The 21625-nt window shown below is 37.7% G+C and overlaps 1 pseudogene; it reads left to right on the top strand.

The window, feature by feature from the left end:
- The first annotated feature begins 4477 nt into the window (after nucleotides 1-4477).
- Nucleotides 4478-20157, top strand: LOC149542553 (uncharacterized; annotated as a pseudogene).
- Nucleotides 20158-21625: the final 1468 nt, after the last annotated feature.

Here is a 21625-nt window from a genome sequence, read left to right as displayed (position 1 = left end):
TTTTCAATGAATTCATTATATATTTAATAACATGTCAAATTATAATCAAATTTGTATCTATATATTAACAAACAATATTTAAAATGGATTACAGTAACCTTTTATATACAAAGAATATTCAAAAAGTCTTCAAATCATGTATCCAATGATTGAATTTGGTGTTTGCTAACTTCCAAAAGTGTTGAAATAGTGTTTGCTATGTTGAAACCCGTGATTTCTATTGGAATAACAGAGTGCATAATAGACCAAAAGTAAAAAATGGATGAAATGGGCCCCAAGGTTTGTTTTTTACCATTTTTAGGTGATTTGAGATAGCGTGTATGCACTATAGCGCGTATGCCCTATAAAGTGCGTACGCACTATGTGAAATCACATCACTCCCCATCCCCCCTACTCCCCATTCTCCCTACTCTCTATCCTCCCTTCTCTCTCTCCCATCCCCTCCCTCTCTCTCTTCCTACTCTCTCTCCCCTCTCCCATCCTTTACTCTCTCTCACTCTCCCTCTCCCACCACCTACTCTCTCTACCTCTCTTACCCTCTCTCCTCTCCCATCCCTGACTCTTTAGATCTCTCACACAAACTCTTATCCCCCCTATCTCTCCCCCTCTTCCTCTCCTACTGCATACTCTCTCTCTCCTCTCCCATCCCCTACTTTGTCTCTCTTACACACATTCCCATTCACCCTATCTCTCTCCCTCTCCCTCTCCCTCTCCTACTGCCTACTATCTCTCTCTCTCTCAAGTTCTTTCTCTCCCTCTCTACTCTCTCTCTCCCATCTTGTACGAGCTCTCTCTACCACCACCTACTCACTCTCACACTCTCTCCCATTCCCTACTCTGTCTCTCTTACACACACACTCCCATTCCCCCTGTCTCTCTCCCTCTCCCACTCCCTCTCCCACCGCCTACTTTCTCTCCCCCATCCCCTACTCTCTCTCTCCTTTCCCATCCCCTACTCTCTGACACTCACACTCTCTTCCATCCCCTACTCTGTCTCTCTCTCACACACACTCCCATCCCCCCTCTCTCTCTCCCTATCCCACTGCCTACTTTCTCTCCCCCATCCCTTGCTCTCTCTCTCCTCTACCATCTCCTACTCTCTCACACTCACACTCTCTTCCATCCCCTACTCTCTCTCTCTTTCTCTCTTACACACATTTCTATCCCCACTTTCTCTCCCTCTCGCACTCCCTCTCCCATCCCCTACTCTCTCTCAAGCTACTTTGTCTTACCCCTCTCCCATTCCATACTCTCTCTCTTTCACACACACGCACTCCCATCGTCCTCTCTCTCACTCTTCCTCTCCCACTCTATCTCCTATCACCTACTCTCTCTCTCCCCCATCCCCTACTCTTAATCTCTCTCTCCCAACCTGTACTCTCTCTTACACTTCCTCTCTCTCCCATCTCCTACTTTCAATCTCTTTCCCCCATCCCGCACTCTCTCTTTTCCACCCCTACTCTCTCTCATAGTTCCTCTCTCTCTGCCACCCCTACTCTCTCTCCCATCCTATACTCTCTTTGCCACCCCTAGTCTTTCTCACTTTCTCTCTCCCCTCTCCCATCCCCTACTTTCTCTCTATCTCTCTCTCTCACACACACATGGCTATTCCCTTATCCCCCCCCCCCACCTAGTTCTCTTATGCAATTTAGGTCTAAATAGTACGTGCACACTATAGCGCACACTCGCCACTGAAAAATTATGTTTTCGATAGCGCGCACGCACTATAGCGTGTGCGTGCTATTGAAAGCTTATTTAAACCTAAGCCTAAGGCTTGGTTTTTCCTTGGAGATCCAACCGAAAGGTTTGGAGTTTATGAATAGGTCTGAGACGTGTTTTCTAGCAAACATACCAAAAATGATTATTTTTTCTTGTGTGCTCCCCTTCAAGATTCCTCATGGTTGGGTATCGATAAGATCAGGTTACATAGCATTATAGGTCTCTGTGTTAGCTATCGAACCATATAATTTATTTTTAATTTGAACTATTTCAAACCTTTCATCTATAATTTCTTTTGAATGTATGTTCATTTTTTGTCAAAAACCACCATGTACTAATTGGGCTATAGATTTTAGCTCGTTCATTGAATTTTGCAACAACTTACTTTTTTAGAAACTAGACTCCATTCTACACACTTTGAAAAAAAAAAAGTTTTGATTTTAGATTAGTTTTCAATTATTTTTAGGGGGAGCATAGTGTTAAGTAACTTTTGACTAGAGGAATTAAAGAATTTCAAAAAAAAAGTTAAAATTTTAAGGGGGCCACACTTTGTACTGTGTTATGTTTTCTTGGAATAAACAGTACCACTTTTTGTGGCCCCCTTTTTTGAGGACCTAAAACTAAACCATTTTGAAAAAAAATTAGTAGTTTAGAAACTAGATTCAAAGGACTACAACTTTTGTTTTTGTCATATCTTAAAATTTTGAGCGTAACTATCTTCAAATTTTTGTTGAAGTTCAAAATTTGTAGATTTCAAGAAAAATGTGTCCACTTATACCCCCCTTTTGGCACCACAACTTTGTGCACTTGCCCTTATATTTGATTTTTTTTTTATTAAACAAATTATATGATTGGTTGAGTCATTTTTGCCTTATAGAAGCCCTTTTTCTGGGCTAAATTTTTGAGCTAGTATGTATTTATATTTATTTTCATTATTGTTTATTTTACTGCAACATTACTTTGATAATTTTCCTATCATGAACATGCTGATTTTAAAATATTATCTTTAATGAAAATCTATACTTGATATTTCTGAATTTTTTAATAAATTGATGATAATTAGAGCAAATAAAAGGTATATATTTATAGATCTAAATTTTAAAATTTAAATTCAAGTACATTAATTATCTCATAGCTTAACAAAAGTAATTTAAATTACATGAGAAAATATTATACTTCAAACAAAATTTTAATTTAAAAATTAAAACAAACAATTATTATCTCATAAACAAAAATAATAATCTTAAAATAACAACTATTACTATGCTTATACATTTCTATTTTTATTGTAACTCACTAAAATGACTAGTTTTGAATGTAAAATGATTTTTCTACATCAAAACTTCAATCCTAGTTTATAACCAAATTTAAAGAGTCCTCTACATGCAAATGGCTTAAACATCACACACCAAGGCATGATTCCTAGTGTAAAAGTGTTAAATAGTCAAAGTTTGACTTACATGTCATTTTTAAAACTATGATCCTTATTTTTGAGATAATCTTATAAAATTGTACTTAATGTATCTTCCACCAATTTACTTAATATTAGTTGTTAACTACAAAATAGACAAAACAATCAAGATTCATTTAACAATACTATAATATTATGCCAACAATTTAAACATCCAAGATTTATTTAACCATATAATAATATTATCCCAACATTTTAAATGTGATTGATGCTACATTTTATAAGATCTCTTTATTTATGTACGCTACTATATTACCCTTGAATTGGTTAATATATCTCATCATTTTGGTTTTTATTATGCTTTGATCATATCTTAACGAATTCTTGGTTGAGTGCCTAGATTTGATTGATATTGTAACTAAATATAGGTAAGCTTAATCTACTTTGCAGCGCTTTGAATATCTTCTCCTTGGCGATTTAACTTCAATCATTTTTAAACACCTCCGAACTCCGACTAAAATAAAAAATCTCAATTTACATGGTGCAAAAAGATCGGCAGGAGGTCCTCATCTTAATAATCCAAGTTTTGTGAATAAGTCCAAAGATCCTCACTATTTCTTCTTCTAGTGCCAGTAGTATGAATCCATCCAAATCCATCTTTTCATACGAAGTAACATCAGAGTTAGCAATAGTAAAGAGAGAAAACATCAAAGAAGAATGTTGCTTTGGCAAGCGACGTGAGACAGAAATAAATATTTCAAAGAAGTGAGCTTGTCAAATGCATGACCAGGCAAGAGAGAGTGAGCTCATCAAATGCATGACCAGGCAAGAGAGAGTAAGCTTGTCAAATGACTAAAATGCCAATTATATATTGTAAAAATCCATACAGCATGACTAAACACACTCTAAAGAAAAATTATACTATAAAAAAGTCTCTAACATGTACTTTTTGTATTAGCAGATAAGTAGGTAGGCTATAGGCATGGCACAAGCTGTAAGGCAGGCCCTCCATTTATTGTTATGTAGCTATATATTCTTTTTGGGGCTAATATATGGATAGTTGTAGTTGTAGTTTGGAAAACATGGAAAAATCATAACCATTACTGTCAGAGAGAGGGTCCGTGGCTGGCATACACGAGTTTGAATTAAATTAAACGATTGCTTGAAGTCCTTGAACTGCTCTAGTTAAATATGGCGTGAAGAGGAGAAGGAATGGAAAGCGACATATTTGGAGGTGGCCACAATGAGTCTTCAAGCCATTGTGTTTCAGTATTAAAAAAATGGATTGCAGTAGGCAAAAGACACGACATGAACTAATTTGGATGCTCATGTGGGTGGGCTTGGCACTAACTTTCAAAGTAACCAGCTCATTGCCCATTTACAACACCTCATTTTCTTCTCACGCCTTTGCCTTACATGCCCATGATGCCCTGATGAGTATAACGCTTTCTCTTGTGAAAGGCCGTATGCTGCTTGACAATGGCGATGAAGATGTTTTTGAGAAGAGAGACGTGGAATCCCTACTCTCTTTCAAAGATGGCATTACTGCAAACACAATGCACTGCCTTTCGAACTAGACTTCCACCAATTCGGGAAATGTGTGCTCGTGGAATGGCATTTGGTGCAGAAAGAATACCATGTTAATTATTGTTAGTTGTACAACTATTATTTCTGACCCAGAAATAGCAGTTGTATTTATGGGTAGCTTGGACAGCTATTCATCCTTATCTATGTATAGCAGCACTATTTATGGGTAGTTTGGACAACTATTTGTCCACTTGCCAAGAATTAGTAAATGGTTATTATTTACTAATTTTAGAGATTCTCTTTTGGACACCTTGCAACCAATTTTATTATTGGCTGTCGAGTTGTCTAAATCTCAGCCGTTGGTTTGATTTAATCTCAGTCATTGGTTTACCAATAGGAGTAGTATAAAAAGGGGTCATTGGGTCATTTGGATAAGAAGTTTTGGAGAAACGTTTGTAGTGTTAGCAAGGGCGCAGTGTTAGCGTGGGGAATATCAGCGGGAGAAATTAGGAGGTTGTCGAAGTTCTGCCAGTGAGAGGCAAGGAATTTTGTATCTCTTGATTTGCTGAAGTTTAATATAATTCCTCATCTGTAGAACTGGTTTTCCCTTAGGGGTTTTTCTAGGGACAATTTGTCCGAAAATATTGTGTTCATTGTGTTGCGCATTTATTTCCATATTTTATAAGTGAAGTTGCAGTTGTGTTATTTTTTGATATTAGCTGGGAATTTGTTTTCAACAGTTTAATAATCATTTACGATAAGAGATTAATAATCAGTGACTGCAATAGTTGATTTTTCACATACCAAGTGAGTTGTGGCCATCGCTCTGCCTCAATTGGGATTGGAAGGTACTATTTCACCCTTCATAGGGAACCTTTCTTTACTAGGAGTTCTCAATCTTTCTAATAATTTGTTGAGGGGAAGCATTCCACCTCAGACTGGCCAATTGAAGGCATTGAGACTACTAGATCTGAAATCAAATTGGCTGGTGGGTTCCATCCCCACATCTCTTGCGAATTGCATGCACATCCAGTGGATCAGACTTTCAATCAACAATTTGATAGGGAGCATACCAAAAGAATTTAGTGGCCTGGGCAACTTACACCATCTCCGCTTGTCCTTCAATCATCTAAGTGGGAGCATTCCAAATGCTCTAGGGAAGTGCACATCTATACTTGATTTGGTTCTCGGCTATAACAGTCTCATAGGTACCATCCCTCCTCTCAGTAATTGCCCTTCTTTATTCAGCATTGATATTTCACACAATTTCCTGACTGGTGGAATCCCATCTGAGCTGAGGATGTTGAAGAAATTGCAATTGCTTGGCCTACAATCAAACAGGTTGAGGTCTCGAATCCCAACAGCTCTGGGTAATTGTTCATCACATGAGGTGTTGTTTCTGGGGGATAACTCGCTGATAGGCAATATTCCAGCCAAAATAGGGAAATTGAAATAGCTTGTACAATTGTCGCTGTATGGCCTAGGCAACCTTTCAAGTACCATCCCTCCAAAGATTGGAAACTGTAGCAATCTTGTGTGGCTTGATGTTGGAACGAACCACAGAATGAGCAGACCCCTACTTCACCCACCTAACTTACTTAAATTTAGGTGTAAACAATTACGCGGGAGCCATTTTCGATGACATTGGAAATCTGAGAGAGTTAACTTTTCTAAATCTAGGCACAAATAGTCTAACAAGGACCATACCCCAAGTAATAACTTGACTGAACAAGCTTGAAGAACTATACTTGGACACCAATCAATTGATAGGGCTAGTTCCAAAGGGTATAGAAAGCCTCCAAGAATTAAAATTTATGACTTTGCATTTCAACAATCTGACGGGCATGATACTCGAGTCCATTGGAGAGCCCAAATCTTTAACAAACCTATATCTTACCTTTCAACAACTTCACTGGTTCTGTGCCTCATAGTATTGGGAAGCTCAGGAATCTTACCAGGCTGCTGTGTCATGTCCCCTATTCAAATAATTTTTTAAAAAAAAAACTTTGCTAAGGCAAGCAGGCTCCAAAAAGGTGAAGTCGGAAAAAAAGGGGCTAATCTTTGGAAACCAATGGACTAATAAATAAAAATTATTATTAAATTATATTTTATTAACCCCTCTTGGACATGAGTTAGGGTTATGCCCTCTTTAAAAGGGGTTTGGAGGCATTTTGGACTCATTCCAGAACTTGATTTTTGCTAATTTTCTTGTTGTTCTTCAGAGGCTACCAAACCTGTGGAGAAGGAGACCTTAGAATGGGATTTTGCAGGTTTCTAGGAAGGCTAAGGATGAGAGTTTGAAGCCATTCCATGTGCATGCTCATACAGAGTTTGCCTTTGTGCTGAATAGTGCCGATTTGTGGGTTTTCGGGGTTGTTTTGGTTTGAGTTAGGTGTTTTCAATTGAGTGTTTCATATCAGTTTGGGTTGCTGCTGTATTTCAAACTTTAAGATGTTAAAATAGAGCTGAATATATGTATTGGGTCGTGATTGAACTTCTGAGATAGTTTATGGGTGTTTTTTGTGGTGTTTCCGGGCATTGTGTGCTAATTTTGGGAGCCCGATTGAGCATAGTTTTGTCCTACATTTGTGAGCTGTTGTGTAAAGGCTATACAAATCTAGAAATGTCATTTTTTAGGCTGTTATGCTGCTGAAGTTTCTGTAAAAAATGTCCATTCTCAAATTTATTAGTAATTTGTGAAGTTGTGAAGTTTTTTGGCACTAATTTGGACATACCCGATTTGGGTTTTATTGGGAAATTGGTTGATCTTTGTAATATTGGTTGTTTGATTTTAAAGATCTGATTTGAGGCTGGAAATACTATGTAAAATCAGTAAAGGGACATTTCAGTGGTATCAAAGCCGTGATCTTTCCAGCTTGAGGGTTTGTAGAAGTTGCATGTCAGTTTTAATAACTACCCAGATCTTGCATGTCAGTTTTGACAACTACCCAGATCTTGCATGTCATATTTTATGGTTGCATGTTGCTTCTAATTAGTTGCATGTCAAAATTTATGATCACATGCAACTAAGTGAAAGAGAAAAAAGATATTTGCAGCGAGAAAAGAATAAAGAAATTTTGATCAAACCCCCAGTTGAAAGCAAAAGTACAAAATCCAAGGAAGAAAAAAGTATGGCTGATCCAGATGAGATGGCAAAGAAATTCTTCCAAGACATCCAAAATACTTAGAAGCAAATATTGGATGGTTTTGCGGAAACTAGAGAGGCTTTGCGAATATTGACAGAAAAATTACAAGGAATTGCATCTATTAATGAGAAAGGGAGCACTTCAGAGGAGCCAAGAAATGGGAGATCCACACCATCTAAATCAACCAAAACTATTTTCTTGCTTGTAGATGAGCCACCAGTACCATGTCCAGCCATTAATCCAGTGGAAGAGGTTACAGGTAACTTGATTACATTAAGAGCTACTTACAATGGCTTAGATGATGACTTTCGTAGTTCAGTTCCTTTTAGAGAATATGTGGATATGATGAACGCTTTGATGCCCAAGAAAGGGAACAGGAGGGAGCATGACACAAGTGGAAGAGAGCTCAAAAATAAAATAAGCAAGTTTACAGCACCTACTTTTGATGGAACAAATAAAATTTCAGCTAGAGCATGGCTACAAAAATTACAAACTTTCTTCACACTTAACCCCATGAACGAGAGTGATGCTATTCAATTTGCAAGTCTACACTTGGAAGATGCAGCCTATGATTGGTGGTATCATGGAATGACTACTCAAGGTCATGATCAGGTAACTACATTTGAAGATTTTAGTCAAAGAGTGATAGATAGATTTGACCTCAAGGATGATGAAGAGTACTTTAAAGAATTGTCAAAGTTGAAGCAAACCAAATCAGTTAATGAGTATATAGAAGAATTTCAAAAAGTGGTTGTTATGGTACCTGATATGAGTGAAAAGAGGATCGTTTATCTTTTTCTTGATGGTTTAGAAGATTCTGTTAAGGGCTTGGTTAAGGCTTTCTCACCCTCAACCTTACAGGAAGCTATCAAAAGAAGCTTGCAACTTGAAACTTGCGTGCCTATGAAATCAATCACTAATCAAAAACCCCCAAATCTTTGGCAACATAAGGGAAATTTTCAGAAAAAGACTTTCCCAACACTACCACCAAAAGATGTGACAAATGTGGGAAAAAAGAAGGTAGATGAAGAGACTAGGAGTGAATTACGAAGGAAAAAGCTTTGTTTTACTTGTAGAGAACCATGGGTTCCAGGACACAGATGTTTGGGGAAAGGTCAAGTGCACTATATTGAAGTTGCTTCAGAATCTTATTCAGATGAGCATGAGGAATTTCATGATACTAAGGAGGAGGTAGAAGAAGAGAAAGTAAAAGAAATCAGCAAGGATGGCACTTTAGAAGCATTATCAGGAGTCCCAAGATACCATCCCTTCCGAATTCGAGGGGTACTAGCAGGGCAAAGGTTGACCGTTCTTCTTGATAATGGGGCAACTCACAATTTTATTGATGAAGGATTTGTCATGAAAAGAGGGCTTAAAGCAGAGGATTTTGAGGGATTCAATGTTACTGTAGCTGATGGATTCACTATGCCTTGCACACGGGTGGTGAAACAACTCAAGATGACCTTAGGAGATTATGAGTTATGTGATGACTTCTATGTGGTTGGTATTGGGGAGACAGATCTTGTATTGGGTGTTCAATGGTTGCACTCTATCGGAGGCTATTACATGAACCATCAAACTATGGAGTTTAAATTTCATTCTAATGGGAAAGAAGTCATATTGAGAGGGTTATCGAATGGAGCACCTAAGGCGGTCTCTGCAAAGAGGATGGAGAGGACTTTTCGAAGAGGACAAGTAACATGGGCAGCAGGAGTCATAATCCAACCAACAAGCTCTCCAAAGAATCAAGGTAATTTCCATTTTGAAATTCAAAATATTCTTGATAAGCATAGTATAGTTTTCAATGGTTTGCCTCCAAGATTACCACCAGATAGAGGTTTTGAGCATGTTATAGAGTTAGAACAGGGTGCCAAACCAGTTATAACAACCCCATACTGCCATCCAAGAGGTTATAAGGAAGAAATTGAAAAAACTATTAAAGAACTCCTGGACATGGGATTCATAAGTCCTAGCTCTAGTCCATTTGCATCATCTGTGGTACTTGTCAAGAAAAAGGATGGTACAATGAGAATGTGTATAGACTACAGGGCTCTAAACAAGAAGACCATAAAAAATAGGTATCCCATACCACACATAGATGAACTCATTGATGAGTTACATGGTGCTGTATACTTCTCAAAAATTGACTTAAGATCAGGCTACCATCAAATCCGAATGAGGAGTGAAGATGTGGAAAAGACTACTTTCAGATGTCACTATGGGCACTTTGAATTTCTTGTTATGCCATTTGGACTCACTAATGCACCTGCAACATTCCAATCTTGTATGAATAAGGTATTCAGTCAGCATCTTCGAAAATTTGTTTTGGTATTTTTCGATGATATCTTGATATACAGTAAAACATGGGAAGAGCATCTAAAGCACATAGACACTATTTTGGGAATATTGGAGCAGCAATCTTTCTATGCTAAGCTATCTAAATGTGAGTTTGGTTTGACAGAGATCCTATATTTGGGACATATTATAAGCTCTAAAGCAGTACAGGTTGATCAACAAAAAATCCAGGCAATTTTAGATTGGCCTCCACCCACTAATCTTACACAGTTGAGAGGTTTCTTCAGGTTGTGTAGCTACTATAGGAGATTTGCCAAGGGATTTTCTCAGCTTGTTGCCCCCTTGACTGATTTGACAAAGAAAGGAGCTTTTGTTTGGACAGAAGAGGCACAAAAAACATTTGATAAGCTTAAGGAGGTAATGAGTTCATGCCCTGTGCTTGCAATTCCATATTTCTCTTTACCTTTTGTTGTTGAATGTGATGCTTCTGGAGAAGGTATAGGGGCTGTCCTAACTCAAAGGGGACATCCAATAGAATTTGAGAGTAGAAAATTAAATCAATCAGAGAAAGGTTACTCCATCTATAATAAGGAAATGTTGGCAATCATGCATGCACTTCATAAGTTTAGACAATATTTGGTATGTGGGAGATTCATTGTAAAGACAGACCATAATAGCCTCAGGTTCTTCTTGAACCAAAGAGATTTGAATGATCGTCAACAAAAATGGGTAAGCAAATTGCAAGCTTATGATTTTGATATTGAATACATGAAAGGAAAGAATAATGTGGTTGCTGATGCTCTCTCAAGAAAGCCCACTTTGTGTTCCTTATCATCTATCTCTGCTGATTGGAAAGTCTCCATAATTTTAGAGTATGCTAAAGATTTATTTGCCACCAAGATTTTGGATAAGTTAGTGGATGATAATAGGTACAAGGTTGTTGATGAATTGATTTATTACAAGAACAGGATCTTCTTAGTGCCAGGGTCAAAAACTAAGGAGAGGATATTGAGGGCCTTTCACGACACACCTTTGGCTGGTCATCAGGGATACTTCAAGACATACAGGCAAATTCGAGAGTGGTTTTCATGGAAGGGTATGAAGGAGGATGTCCTTAAACACATTAAGGAATGTATGGTATGCCAACAAAGCAAGAGTGAGCAAAATTTTCCTGCAGGGTTGTTGCAGCCACTTCCTATTCCCGAACAAAAATGGAAAAGTATTTCCATGGATTTCATCACTGGGTTGCCCAAGGTTCAAGGTAAGGATTGCATATATGTGGTGGTAGATAGACTAACTAAGTATACACATTTCTTTCCTATCACATCTGATTTCAAGGCATCACAAGTGGTCGAATTGTTCTTCAAGGAAATTTTTAGATTACATGGTTTGCCTAGAAACATTGTTAGTGACCGGGACAGTAGATTCCTCAGCTCTTTTTGGAAGGAGCTCTTTCATTTGGTAGGAACTGAACTCACTCCCAGTACTAGCTATCACCCTCAAACAGATGGACAAACAGAGATAGTTAATAAATGGATAGAGGGATATTTGAGGAACTATGTTTCCAATCAACAACATGCTTGGGTGAAATGGTTACACCTAGGGGAGTATTGTTACAATACATCTCATCACATGTCTATTGGTATGCCTCCTTTTCATGCTCTTTATGGTTATGATGCCCTTTCCTTTGTTGATCTAATACTTTCTGATAGCAGAGTACCCACAGCAAGTGATTTCATCAAGCAAAGCCAAGACATAATAAGGTCCCTCAAGGATAATCTACAACATGCATAGAACCAACAAAAGATATATGCTGACAGGAAAAGGATTGAAAGATCTTTTGAGGTGGGAGATTTGGTATTTGTTAGGTTGTAGCCATATAAGCAAAGCACCTTGAAGAGGAGTGGGGCAGAGAAACTCAAGCCAAGGTTCTATGGGAGTTATAAAATCATCAAGAAGGTAGGAGAGGTAGCTTATGAATTGGAGCTCCCACCAAATAGCAAAATACATAATATTTTTTATGTATCTTGCTTAAAGAAGGTTCTAGGTTAGCAAACCATAGTATCTACAGAATTACCACCTCTTGATGATGAAGGGAAATTAGTTTTGACACCAGAAGAGATTTTGGATACAAGAGAGAAAAGGTTGAGAAATAGGAGCGTCATAGAGCATTTGGTCAAATGGAAAGGATTACCACTAGAGGATGCAACTTGGGAAGGAGCACATATTCTTGAGAATTCCAACCTTCATTGCTTGAGAACAAGCAATATTTGGGAGGGGAGGACTTGTCATGTCCCCTATTCAAATAATTTTAAAAAAAAAAAAAACTTTGCTAAGGCAGGCAGGCTCCAAAAAGGTGAAGTCGGAAAAAAAGGGGCTAATCTTTGGAAACCAATGGACTAATAAATAAAAATTATTATTAAATTATATTTTATTAACCCCTCTTGGATGTGAGTTAGGGTTATGCCCTCTTTAAAAGGGGTTTGGAGGCATTTTGGACTCATTCCAGAACTTGATTTTTGCTAATTTTCTTGTTGTTCTTCAGAGGCTGCCAAACCTATGGAGAAGGAGACCCAAGAATGGGAGTTTGCAGGTTTCCAAGAAGGCTAAGGACAGGAGTTTGAAGCCATTCCATGTGCATGCTCATATAGAGTTTGCCTTTGTGCTGAATAGTGCCGATTTGTGGGTTTTCGGGGTTGTTTTGGTTTGAGTTTAGTATTTTCAGTTGAGTGTTTCATATCAGTTTGGGTTGCTACTGTATTTCAGACTTTAAGATGTTAAAATAGAGCTGAATATATGTATTGGGTCATGATTGAACTTCTGAGATAGTTTATGAGTGTTTTTTGTGGTGTTTCCGGGTATTGTGTGCTAATTTCGGGAGCCCGATTGAGCATAGTTTTGTCCTACATTTGTGAGCTGTTGTGTAAAGGCTATACAAATATAGAAATTTCATTTTGTAGGCTGTTATGCTACTAAAATTTCTGTAAAAATGTCCATTCTCAGATTTATTAGTAATTTGTGAAGCTGTGAAGTTTTTTGGCACTAATTTGGACATACCCGATTTGGGTTTTATTGGGAAATTGGTTGATCTTTATAATATTGGTTGTCTGATTTTAAAGATCTGATTTGAGGTTGGAAATACCATGTAAAATTAGTAAAGGGACATTTCATGCTGCTCCAGAGCAATAACATTTTTGGGAGTATTCCTGAATCTATCAGTGCTTTGGTCTCGTTCGAGGAGTTAGATATGTCAGATAACAGATTGTATGGGGAAATTCCAGAGGGTATAACTAAATGCACTGCTCTTAAGCACTTAAATTTGGCTCAGAATAAGCTGAGTGGAGAGATTCCACCCTCTATCGGCAGCTACAACTTAATGACAGAATTGATACTATCCAACAACTATTTGTCGGCAAGAATTCCCCCCACAATTAGCAACTGCACATCTTTAAGGAGGCTAAAGTTGTCGCAGAATTCATTTCACGAAAATTTGTATCTAAACTTTTCTTCTTCTTTAGAAGTTCTGTCTGCACGCTCCAATATTTTCTCTGAGACTCTGCCTGCATCCTTGGCCAACTCCATAGATCTTCAGCTGTTGGATCTCATAAATAATCATTTGGGAGGTGACCTTCCTTTGTATCTGAATATTTTTCAGAAATTGAGAGTCTTGAGCTTGGGGTATAATGAGCTTCATGTTCATCTTCCTCCATCCATGGAAAACCTCATGAATATGTAGGTGCTAGATTTATCAAACAACAAGTTTGATGGAGGAATACCCACTAATCTTGGCAGTCTCCAAGGATTCGGAAAGCTGGGAGATCCAAAACTGAGTGGAAACACATTGTACGAGGACTTTGAAATGTCCCTTTTCTTATTTTGTATGATATTTCCAACCTCTAATCAAATTTTCAAGATCAAACAACTAATATCACAAAGATCCACCAAATTTCTCAAGAAACCCCAAATCGGATATGCCAGAAATAGTGTCAAAAGCTTCACAGCTTCACCTATTATTAATAAATCTGAAAGTGGAAATTTTTATAGGAATTTTAGTAGCATAACAGACTACAAAATGACATTTCCAAATTTGTATAGCCTTTACACAACAGCTCACAAATGTAGGACAAAAACTATGCTCATCGGGCTCCCGAAATTAACACAAAAATGCTCGGAAACACCACAAAAACACTAATAATCTATCTCAAAAGTTTAATCACGTCCCAATACATATATTCAGCTCTATTTTAACATCTTAAAGTCTAAAATACAGCAGCAACCCAAACTGATATGAAATACTCAACTGAAAATACCAAACTCATACCAAAAACATACCCAAAAACTCACAAATCTGCACTGTTCAGCACAAAGGCAAACTCTGTATGAGCATGCACATGGAATGGCTTCAAAATCCCATCCTTAGCCTTCTTGGAAACATGCAAACTCCCATTCTTGGGTCTCCCTGGAAACCTGCAAACTCCCATTCTTGGGTCTCCTTCTCCACAAGTTTGGCAGCCTCTGAAGAATAACAAAGAAAATGAGCAAAATCAAGTTCTGGAATCAGCCCAAAATGCCTCCAAACCCCTTAAAAGAGGGCATAACCATAACTCACATCTAAGAGAGGTTAATGAAAAATATTTTAATAATAATTTTCATTTATTAGTCTAACGGTTTCCAAAGATTAACCCCCTTTTTCTGAAACTTCACTTTCTTGGGCCTGCCTGGCTTAGCAAAGATTATTATTTTTTAATTATTTGAAAAGGTGACATGACAAGTCCTCCCCTCCCAAACATTTCTTGTCCTCAAGCAATGGTTGAACAATAAACCAATCAATCCACCTGGATCCCAAATGTAGTCTTGAACTATACTACTACCAATTAACACAGGCTCCTGCAATATCCTTTGCAATATGACCAAGAGGAATCCATAATCAAACGGACAATTATAGCTCCACCAAACTCCAAAATCACAACTTCCACAGTCAAAAACCCATGAGACACAAACTCTTAGAACATCAAAACCCAAGTGAAGTGGACTACCAACACAGTAAATACCATCAATGCATTCCACTGGCCTATATGGAATGTACAATCCAACTCTGCAACAATGGTGAATGCTCTCGAATGAAACTGTACCAAGTATGGAGAATCCACACACTATACAATGCCTACAGTCAACACAACTCTGTAGATCACCAACCACTATCTCATAACCATAACTACCACGCACCCTTGATGGTGAAAAGCCATCACAAGATAAATAGCAAGAATTGGAACCCAAACCAAATTTTCCTGCCATCAACTCCTCAACACAAGGATCAAATGCTAACTGATGTACATACCTTGCAATATAATGTTGATAAAAAAAACCAACCTTAGTCAACAACTCACCATGAACAAGTGATACAACCCACTGTGACTGATCACCAGCTAAGTCAGGAGATGTCATAGCCAAAGGAGTAGAATCAATAACAACACCCGCTGAAGCATCACTCTGAAACTCCTGCTCTAAGTCATGTATTGTCAAGCTGTCAACTGTAGAACCTATCGCCATGTCATGCCCATCACAACCCTCATCCTGAGGTGTCAAACTATCCCATAATTGATGACAAGCACTAGGAACCAAAGTACATCTTTGTATCATCATCTCATCAACATGGTCATCAAAGGTAAATTGATGAGTGTACCTCATAGTGTAATGCCGATAGAATGCACCAATCTCAGTTAGTGGCTCAGACTATAATCCAGATGAAACTAACTGCAATTGATCATTAACCATGTTGGAACTAACTACTACCTTCGAAGATATCACCAAGGGAGTAGTATTACTAGCAAGAACCATGACAACTGTTGACTCACCAACATCACACCTGATCTTTGATACATCTCTAGTCTCCGTGCCTTCAATACTAGAGGCCACCACCCTGTTAGGCATACAACAATCTGCTACAACACCCAACTCAACTAAACCCGACTCTAGTGGGAATGAACCTGATATGCCAATGTTAGTATCAAGGATGGATGCATCCCCATCTCCACTGTCTTTGACAATCTCGGCCATGGACATCCTCGGATCACCAAACACCGTAGCTTGTGACTGTATAGAATTAGGTAAAGACTGTAGTCACTCTAACTCCATGGTCACCTTAGCCAAATGAAACTGTGACTCCTTGAAAGCCAACTATGTACTCTCAAGAATCTCAGAAGTCACCTCAAGCTGCTCAGTATGCTCACTCACCTCATCTTCCTTGGCCAACAATGCATCATGTGCTGTACTGCCCCACTCCATAAGATAATCTCTGTCGGCTACCAACTACATATAATTCTATCTCAAAATCTGAATAGCCTCCCATAAAGAGTGGATCTCTATCAAGGAAAGATAACTTCCTTCCTGCTCATCACTAGTAGGAGAACCCCATCCATAAACTGCTAACAACTAACGATAAGCATCAAAATGTTGGCAAGTGATAGCAATGTCTCAGTCACTAACTCTCAACTGATTAGACACATGATGGCACTGGCTTGACTGTCTCCTACAAACCTCCTCGGATGCACTGTCTAAAGGAGTATAATCAAAGTCACTAATCTCAGAGTATTACAATCCATATCCTGTGAATCAATCTAAAGCTCATATCAACATACGGAGTATCAAAAACATTAGCACTGCTGTCCAACTCATCTGTACCCAAGGAAACTAAGTTTTCAAAACTACCCACTACATCCTCCTGGATGTCATCAATGCCAATATGATCCTGGGACTCATCTATACACACTGCCAAATATGAAAGATCATCAACACATTCCAGCAAGTATGGTCAACTGGATATATGAACAAAGCCCAACATCGGTGTATAAAAACTAATACCAACATCAGACAAGATACTGGCACAAGAAAAGACAACACCATGTAATCTGCTAATCAAATCCATGATAGCACCCAAACAAACACTACTACCAAAAAGTGTTAAAGATCTCCAGTCAACTGAATCCCAAATGCCAATATAACAATCTCGAGTCCATATCCGTAAACTAGAATCAACTGGTAACTCAAGAAAACTCCTCACCTGAGTAATATGACCAATACCAGCTAACTGCACATACCTGTCATGATGAGATAATGAAGTCACAATACTATCTTTGTTCACCTTCAGCTGGCTGGACATATCATGTGAAGTACTACTAGCCTCAACCTCATGTAGTGAAGCATCTAACTGTGCTTGGTACTCTTTCTCAACAAAATCATGAATGCTCAATGTCTGCTCATCTCTACCAGGTATCTCACCATCCTGCACAACAACATCCTCATAATCGTCATCTGAACCCACTACACTGTAGTCACTGCCTGTTGTAACTATACCATCCTGAATACCTGTGGCATCACCCTTTGACGACCTGTAAAGAATTGTCTCAATTTGAGTATCAAGTTGACCATTACTATCAATCTGTGTAATATCCTTTCCCACCACCTCCTATGGCAGAGTAGAATCTGAGACCTCTACCTGGCTATCAGCTAGTTTCTCAAACTCTTCATGCAAGTTCTTGGTAATTGTGTCATCTGCCCTGTGAGAAAATCTGCCAAATAGAAATCTAGTCAACTTATCCACCTTAGTTGGGTCGGACAACATGTAATTCATTATACGATGGTGCTCAATCAACTGTTCAGACATGTCATGGCTTATTTTCATAAGTTTATCTCGAATGTCTAGATAACCATCCTTTCTACTATTTTGACTTTGGATATCAATTGTCCAAGATCGTGTCCTCTGAGACTTTGTACTATACCTGTCCATTCTGGATAAAGTAGAGTATAACCCCAATAGGATATAACTTCTTCAAACACCAAGAACTAACATGAAAATGATTAGAAGTAGCATGCAACCATAGATTTTGACATGCAACTGATTAGAAGCAACATGCAACCACCAAATTCACCAAGAACTAACATGCAAATGATTAGAAGTAGCATGCAACCATAAATTTTTTCATGCAGCTGATTAGAAGCAACATGCAATCATCAATTATGACATGCAAGATCTGGGTAGTTGTCAAAAATGCAAGATCTGGGTAGTTGTCAAAACTGACATGCAAGATCTGCGTAGTTGTCAAAACTGACATGCAAACTTCTACAACCACCAAATTCACCAAGAACTAACATGCAAATGATTAGAAGTAGCATGCAACCATAAATTTTGACATGCAGCTGATTAGAAGCAACATGCAACCATAAATTATGACATGCAAGATTTGGGTAGTTCTAAAAAATGAATGCAAGATTTGGGTAGTTGTCAAAACTGGCATGCAACTTCTACAAACCCTCAGGCTGGCAAGATCATGGCTTTGATACCACTAAAATGTCCCTTTTCTGATTTTGTATGATATTTCCAACCTCTAATCAAATTTTCAAGATCAAACAAGTAATATCACAAAGATCCACCAAATTTCTCAAGAAACCCCAAATCGGATATGCCAGAAATAGTGTCAAAAGCTTCACAACTTCACCTATTATTAATAAATCTGAAAGTGGACATTTTTATAGGAATTTCAGTAGCATAAAAGCCTACAAAATGACATTTCCAAATCTGTATAGCCTTTACACAACAGCTCACAAATGTAGGACAAAAACTATGCTCATCGGGCTCCCGAAATTAACACAAAAATGCTCGGAAACACCACAAAAACACTAATAATATATCTCAAAAGTTTAATCACATCCCAATACATATATTTAGATCTATTTTAACATCTTAAAGTCTGAAATACAGAAGCAACCCAAACTGATATGAAATACTCAACTGAAAACACCAAACTCATACCAAAAACACACCCAAAAACTCACAAATCTGCACTGTTCAGCACAAAGGCAAACTCTGTATGAGCATGCACATGGAATGGCTTCAAACTCCCATCCTTAGCCTTCCTAAAAACCTACAAACTCCCACTCTTGGGTCTCCCTGAAAACCTGCAAACTCCCGTTCTTGGGTCTCCTTCTCCACAGGTTTGGCAACCTCTGAAGAATAACAAAGAAAATGAGCAAAATCAAGTTCTGGAATCAGCCCAAAATGCCTCCAAACCCCTTAAAAGAGGGCATAACCGTAACTCACATCCAAAAGAGGTTAATGAAACATATTTTAAAAATAATTTTCATTTATTAGTCCAACGGTTTCCAAAGATTAACCCCCTTTTTCCAAAACTTCACTTTCTTGGGCCTGCCTGGCTTAGCAAAGATTATTATTTTTTAATTATTTGAAAAGGGGACATGACAGACTTACCCATTGTAATGAAAGGAATAGAGTACAAGGTGGAATATGTGCTGACATCAAATACCATACTTGATTTGTCATGTAACAATCTTAGCGGAAAGATTCCAGAAAGCGTGGGGAATATGAGCAGCCTGAGATTGCTAAATCTGTCTAGAAACCATTTGGAAGGTGAGATACTAGGTTCCCTTGGGTGGATATCAACTCTGGAGCAGCTAGATTTGTCGAAAAAAAAGCTGGAGGGGAGAATTCCCGAGGATCTATCTCTCTTGACCAAGCTGGCCTCATTGAATCTATCTTCCAACAGGCTTTATGGACGGATACCAAAAGGAACGTAGCTACAGACATTTGATGCCACTTCATTCCAGAAGAACCTTCCGTGCTTGTGCGGGGAACCTCTAGAGAGTTGCAGCCCCAAGAATAAAACTCCTCCTCTACTCCCATCGACAGAGGGTGCAGGAAAATCAATATGGGATATAATAGATGAAAGAGTCTCCATGATTGCTATGGGGATGGGCTTTGGGATCACGTTTGGTGGAACAATATCAGGGATTGTATGGTGGAACAATATCAGACTTTGGTACAACATGAGGTCCCACAAAATCAGAGCTCTGTATGGAGTTGTGGATTCTAAAACATGTAGCTGGAGTTTGAAGTGTCGTCCTCATTTTACATTTCACTCATCCACCTCCACATCTATATCTGCCATCACTGCCTAGACGCTTCAGTTTCCATGTAGCCTACTTGTTGAAAGATTTGTCAGTTTCACTATTTCTGGTTACGTGTTATACCAAATAATTAAAGATAAAAGAAAAGATTTGTCAGTTTCACTATTTCTGGTTACGTGTTATACCAAATAATTAAAGATAAAAGAGTACAATAAAGCATGGGAAGGGCCTTTTGCTGTTTACCTAGTCTATTTGCACAACATTTTTATTACCTCCAATGCAATGACAAGACGTGTTAATTATCTTGTAATTTAAAAAATACATTAACTCTTGAAATTATAAAATTTGTATATTATTTTATGTTAATAAAATTATTTAAGAAATAAGGTTATGTTATTTTAAAGGTGACGCTAAGCTACAATCTAACTTAAGAGAACTAGGTTAATGTTTTTGAATTGTTAGTAATTTAAATTGTTGTTAATTTTGTATGAAATTTGTTTAACATTAAAAGTTATTTCAATGTATTTAATTGTTTTAAATTTAAACATTTGAAAATTTAAAACAAATTAAGATAGAAAAATAATTTTATAAAGTTTTAAAAGAGTAATAAATTTAACTTTGCTTGCTTATGAATCATGTGCTCAATTTTTTTACATAGATTTGTAATTAATTTTATCTAAAATAATTTTTTCTTCCTTAATACCATGTGGGAGTGTGCCATACTCCTCGAGCATACTGTGAATTTCTTCTCTTCTGCTCATGTGAACCCATTGTCAAATTCTGAATTTTCCACTGAGAGCACAAGATGGTAGGAGTAAATGTGCTCTGATACCACTAGAATACTCTGCCCTGATTTGAGTTTTTATTTAAACAAACTTTGACAGGTAAATTGAAAAATTTGTGTTTTGTGTCTTATGCTCTTTTTGGAGTTTTTAGTTATGTGATTTTTCAATTTGTTTTGTGTTTTTGATAATGATGGATGCTAAAGAATTTCTAGCACTACAGTGCAATCAAATGTGAGAACAAATGCAACTAATAAGGAAATGAACCCAATAGTTGTTAAATATGATCTATTGAGAATTTCTGAAAACTTCTGAAAATGATTAGTCTATACAGGCCGCACCATATGCTTTAGTAGCAATTAAATTGTTTTGAGTACACCAATATATGATTTTTCTCCTCCAATGTGCTTACCGGCATCTTCATGGAGGCACCGCACATATGAAAAAATAAAGCTGAAGATCAACATTATACTTACTGATAATAACCTTTAGCAATTAAACATTTATGAGTACATTGGACACAGTTAGTTTTCCTCAATTAATCTCCCATGGATGAAAAATAGGTGCTTTGTGATTTCTCCTCATATAGTAGTATAGGAAGACTTCATAACCCTTTGTTCTAGTCTAGACACTTCCTACCTCATTGTATTTGTCTTCTAATTTGTTCAGAGAAGCAAACTTACTCCTCTTGGATTTGGTCCCAACAAAATCCATCTATTTTATCAAGTCCTCATTTAGCTTTCTCAGTGGAATTTCTTCTTAGCTTTACCCTTGTTCACCTTCTCAAGCTTCTTTTTCTATGCCGAACTAGAAATCTCTATATT

Source organism: Cupressus sempervirens, chromosome 8, assembly GCF_028749045.1.
Source record: "Cupressus sempervirens isolate cs-2001-9-10 chromosome 8, ASM2874904v1, whole genome shotgun sequence".
In the NCBI taxonomy this organism is placed as follows: Eukaryota; Viridiplantae; Streptophyta; class Pinopsida; order Cupressales; family Cupressaceae; genus Cupressus; species Cupressus sempervirens.
The sequence above is the reverse complement of the archived record's forward strand: the minus strand, read 5'-3'. Positions and strand labels throughout refer to the sequence as shown.